Genomic DNA, 6161 nt, shown 5'->3' with positions numbered 1-6161 from the left:
ATCTTGAGTTCATTTTTGTATAAAGTGTAAGGAAGGGGTCCAACTTCAATATTCTGGTGATGACTAGCCAGTTATCCCAGCACTATTTATTGAACAGGGAGTCTTTTCCCCATTGCTTGTTTTGTTAGCTTCATTGAAGATCAGATGGTGATAGGTGTGTGACCTCATTTCTGGGCTCTCTGTTCTGTTTCATTGGTCTATGTGCCTGTTTTTATACCAGTACCATGCTTTTTTGGTTACTGTAACCCTATAGTATAGTTCAAAATTCAGTAATGTGATGCTTCCAGCTTTGTTCTTTTTGCTTAGGATTGCCTTGACTATTCAGTCTTTTTTGTTCCTATTTAAATTTTAAAATAGATTTTTTCTAGTTCTATAAAGAATGTCATTTTTAGTTTGATAGGAATAGCATTGAATCTGTAAATTGCTTTGGTCAGTATGGTTATTTTAATGATATTAATTCTTCCTATCCATGAGCATGCAATTTTTTTTTTTCATTTATTTGTGTCATCTCTGATTTCATTGAGAAGTGTTTTGTAATTCTCATTGTAGAGAGCTTTCACCTCACTGGTTTGTTCTATTACTAGGTATTTTATTGTTTTTGTAGCAAACGTGAATTGGCTTGCCTTTCTGATTTGGCTCTTGGTTTGGTTGTTTTCTGTATAGAAATGAGACTCATTTTTGTACATTGATTTTGTATCCAGAAACCCCACTGATGTTGTTTATTAGTTGAAGGAGTTTCTTGCTGAGACTATGGGGTTTCCAAAATGTAGAATCATGTTGTCTTTAAATAGGGATAGTTTGACTTCCTTTCGTTTATTTGAATGTCCTTTATATCTATCTCTTGCCTAATTGCTTTGGCTAGGATTTCCTATAATATGTTGAATAGGAGTGATGAGATTTGGCATCCTTGTCTTGTGCTGGTTTTCAAGGGGAATGCTTCCAGCTTTTGCCCATTCAGCAGGTTATTAACTGTCGGTTTGTCATAGATGGCTCTTATTATTTTGAGGTAAGTTTATTTAATACCTAGTTTATTAAGAATTTTTAACATGAATGGGTGTTAAATTTTATCGAAAACCTTTTCTGTATCAATTGAGATAATTATGTGATGTGTTTGCCTTTAGTTTGGTTTATGTGATGAATCACATTAATTGATTTGCATATGATGAACCAGCCTTGAGTCCCAGAGATGAAGCCTATTTGATTGTGGCGAATTAGTTTTTTGACGTGCTGCTAAGTTTAGTTTGCAAGTATTTTATTGAGGATTTTTGCGTTGATGTTTTTCAAGGACGTTTGCTTGAAGTTTTCTTTTTTATTGTGTCTCTGCAAGGTTTTGATATAAGAGTGGTGCTGGCCTCATAGAATAACTACAAACTTTTAACATGTTCCCAACCTAAGTCACAATAACGTGGACTTTGAGCTATTTAGAAACTCATAAAAAAAACAAAGTATATGAGAGTATTTATGTATTAAGAATATTTTAAACAATATTTGAAAATATTCTTTGATGACCAATCTAAGGTAAATATCTAAGTAGAAAATAAAGCAAGTGTGTGTGTGTGTATATATATATATATGCCTACTTGAATTCATTTTTTTTCTTAATTTTTTCCAACTTTGGGCTCTGAAATTTTTCTTTTTAACAAAAGATAGAACAAGGTTGTTGGCATCCAATTCTCTTTACCCTGATAATTGACAATTATATTAGAACCATTAAGAATATTTCCTATGAACTTAACACAATTTTTCACCTGGATTCAGAGAGTTAAAACATTTGAAATAATTTCCTTAGTTGCATAATTTTAGCCTTAGTCTTTCATTTAATTTTAATTAAGTGCTTAAATTGATTCAGCATTTACTGAGTATTTTAATATTGAAAGAAGAAGCAATCCTGCTAATTTCAAAAGAATAGCAAGACTCTCAGAGTATTTTTTTTGGAAGGGAAGATCCAATTTGCTTTTCTCTTGATGGATGGGCATATACCAATGTGCTTCGACTTACAATGATATTACATCCTGTTAAAGCCACTGTAAATTGAAAATATTATAATTCAAAAATACATTTAATATATCTAATCTACTGAACATCATAGCTTAGCCTGTCCTACCTTAAACATGCTCAGAACACTTACATAAGCATATAGTTGGGAAAAATCATCTAACATAGAGGCTATTTTATAATAAAGTGTTGGATATCTCATGTAATTAATTGAATCTTGCATGAAAGTGAAAAACAGAATGGTTGTATGGTTTCTACTAAATGCATATCACTTTTGCAGTATCATAAAGTAAAAAATCATAAGTCAAATCATTATAAGTCTGGGGCCATCTGTAGCAGTTTCAATTATATAAACTAGAGAGGAAAGGAAAAAATAATCTCAAATCATTATCTAGTGCATACTTATATGGTTTGTCTGCTTGCTATTCACATTACTGGTTGATTATTAAAAGGTGCAGATCTCATCTTTACACTATTATAGAATATAATGGAAATATTTGCACTGTGAGAATAAATATAATTTATGACAACAAAATTTTGATTTTATGTTTATAGAGAATTAGAGATCAACTAATCTAAATTTTCTTTGAATAGGAAATAAAATTAGAAATAAAGTTTATTTACTTCCCTAAGATTTTTAACCATCAGATACATTCAAAAATTCAAAATTTTCTTTTCATTTTTATATTTTTTAACTTGCTGTAACCAACAAATTGATTTTATGTACAGTATTCTATAGATGTTATTTGCATATCATCTTTCCTTTGCGTACTATAATGTATGTTATAGCCCTGAAACATGCATTTTATTAAAGCTTGATTAATGTATTTTCCCAATTCTTTATACTAGACTGCAAAATTAAATAAATTTGTTGAGTTACACGTTACAAGCAGCACACTAGCTCTACCCTAATCCCTCCTCTTAGGTTTATACCAGAGAAGGAAAATAGATGCAGAAAGAAAAGAATGAGTGAGAAAGATGAAGAAAGAGACAATAAAAATACTGTGCTCTGTTTCAACACTATAGCTACATAAATTATGAGACTAAGTGTAAATTGAGAAGATGGGAAATAATTTAATTAAATTTAATGTTAAAGTTTTAGATTGATAGACACAGAAAAGAAGACATCCAGAGATAAAAAGTAATAAATAATTCTGGGACTGCAGTAAATTCGTTGACAAGGATGGATTCCAATATTTTTGTTATTACCTTCAAGGAGAACTAACAGAGAGAATGTGATTTGCAAGGTGAGATACCTCTTCATCAGAATGGGTGAAAAAGCACACTTAATTTTAATGGTCATATAGAGTTAAGAAGCTGAGGTCTTGTACTCACTCAAATGAGATGCTGGAGCTGAAATAACTATATGTATTAGTTCATTCTCATGCTGCTGATAAAGGCATACCCAAGACTGGGAAGCAAAAGAAGTTTAATGGACTTCTAGTTACACAAGGCTGGGGAGACCTCAGAGTCATGGTGGAAGGCAAGAAGGAGCAAGTCACATCTTACATGGATGGCAGCAAGCAAAGAGTGAGAGATTGCACAGGGAAATTCTCATTTTTAAAACCATCAGATCTCTTGAGACTTATTCACTATCACAAGAACAGCACAGGAAAATCCTGCCTCTATGATTCAATTATTTCCTACTGGGTCCCTCCCACATCATGTGAGAATTACGGGAGCTACAATTCAAGATGAGATTTGGGTGGGAACACACAGACAAACCATATCATTCCACCCTTTGTCCCCTCCCAAATGGCATGTTTTCACATTTCAAAACCTATCATGCTTTCCCAACAGTCCCCCAAAGTCTTAACTCATTTCAGCATTAACTCAAAAGTCTACAGTCTAATGTCTCATCTGAGACAAGGCAAGTCCCTTCCACCTATGAGCCTGGAAAATCAAAAGCAACTTAGTTACTTCTGAGATACAATGGGGGAACAACCCCACATTTCCCTTCCTCACTGCCCTAGCAGAGGTTCTCCATGAGGGCACCACCCCTGCTTCAAACGTCTACCTGGACATCCAGGTGTTTCCATACATCCTCTGAAATCTAGGAGGAGGTTCTCAGACACCAGTTCTTGACTTCTATGCACTCGCAAGCTCAACACCACAGAAAAGCTGCCAAGGATTGGGACTTTCACTTTCTGAAGTAATGGCCTAAGCTCTCTGTTGGCCCCTTTCAGCCATTTCAGCCATGGCTGGAGAGGTTAGAATTCAGGGTACCAAGTTCCTAGGCTGCACACAGTATGGGGACCCTGGGCCTAGCCCATGAAACCATTTTTTCCTCCCAGGCCCCTGGGTCTGTTATGGGAGAGGCTGCTACAAAGATCTCTTATATACCTTGGAGACATTTTCCCCATTGTCTCAGCGATTAACATTCTGCTTCTTCTTATGTAAATTTCTGCAACTGACTTGAATTTCTCCTCAGAAAATGGGATTTTATTATCTATTGCATTGTCAGGCCACAAATTTTTTGAAATTTTATACTCTGTTTCCCTTTTAAAACTGAATGCCTTTAATAGCACACAAGTCACCTCTTGAATGCTTTGCTACTAAGAAATTTCTTCTGCCAGATACCCTAAATCATCTCTCTCAACTTCAAAGTTACACAAATCTCTAAGACAGGGGCAAATGTCTCCAGTCTCTTTGCTGAAACATAGCAAGAGTCACCTTTTCTCCAGTTCCCAACAAGTTTTTCATTTCCATCTGAGACCATCTTAGCCAAAACTTTATTGTCCATATCACTATCAACATTTTTGGCAAAGCCATTCAACAAGACTCTATGAATTTCCAAACTTTCCCACATTTTCCTGTCTTCTTCTGAGTCCTCCAAACAGTTCCAACCTCTGCCTGTTACCTAGTTCCAAAGTTGCATCTACATTTTCGGGTATCTTTTCAGCAGCACCTACTCCTGGTACCAATTTGTCATATTAGTCCGTTTTCATGCTGCTCCTAAAGGCATACCAGAGACTGGGAAGAAAAAGAGGTTTAATGGATGTACAGTTACACAAGGCTGGGGAGGCCTCACAATTATGGTGGAAGGCAATGAGGAGCAAGTCACATCTTATATGGATGGTGTCAGGCACAGAGAGAGTGCTTGTGCTGGGGAAATCCCACTTTTAAAACCATCACATCTCATGAGACTTATTCACTATCATGAGAACATCATGGGAAAGACCCACCTTCATGATTCAATTATCTCCCTCTGGGTCCCTCCTGCAACACATGGGAATAATGAGAGCCACAAGATGAGATTTGGGTTGGGACAGAGAGCCAAACTATATCACTATATAAACCCAGGTTTATCAAAAACTTAGTTTGCCCAGTATAATAATGGGCAAGAGAAAATAAAATTAAATAGAAGCACAGGGTGATTATAAGTGATCTATAGTACCTATCTAGGCATCCACTCAAGAATAAAATATTTTTAAAAAGAGAAAAAAAAAAAGAAAGAGGAAGGGAGAAAGGGAAGGAAGGAAGGAAGGAAGGAAGAAAGAAAGGAAGGAAGGAAGGGGAGGGAAGGAAGAAAGGAAGGAAGAGATTTTCATCCACCTGTCGATCTGTGGTCTTGCTATCACAAAGTCTTGGGATCCAAATATACATACATGTAAAATACAGAAAAGCTAAAAGTTACAGATTAAGCTAAAATAAAATCAAACTGATAGTGTCCAAGGTCCTTCAGAAGATGTAAATACAATTTATATCTGGAGAAACTCAGTCTGAAAATATAGTCCTCATGATTGTTAAACATTTAAACCAGTTAAATATGAACTTAAAAAAAAGTAAAAAAAAAAAAAAAAGTGGAATACATGATTAAAGACATTAGAAGCTATTAACAGCAGAATTCAACTTTGACATTTTTAAATATGATATCAAATTTGATAATGTGAACGGTACAATATAAGAACTGTACAAAGTTATAGTGAGGAAAGATAATTGAAAAGAAATCCTTTGTGGTTAAATTTTAGTCTTCAAAATAGACTTGAAAGTAGAAATAGTATTACCGGGTTTAGAAAGGGCCATTATATAATGACAAAGGTTTCAATTCACCAGGAGAAAATAAACATTCTAAATTTATCTAATAAACTTGTCTCATTTCTTTATTTTTAATCAAAAGAAGACATGCTGACTTTCATAGCTGGAGAAATGCAAGACTTTATGTT

The sequence above is a fragment of the Mandrillus leucophaeus genome, unplaced genomic scaffold, assembly GCF_000951045.1.
Source record: "Mandrillus leucophaeus isolate KB7577 unplaced genomic scaffold, Mleu.le_1.0 Scaffold790, whole genome shotgun sequence".
NCBI classification, from domain to species: Eukaryota; Metazoa; Chordata; class Mammalia; order Primates; family Cercopithecidae; genus Mandrillus; species Mandrillus leucophaeus.
This window is presented reverse-complemented; position numbering follows the sequence as displayed.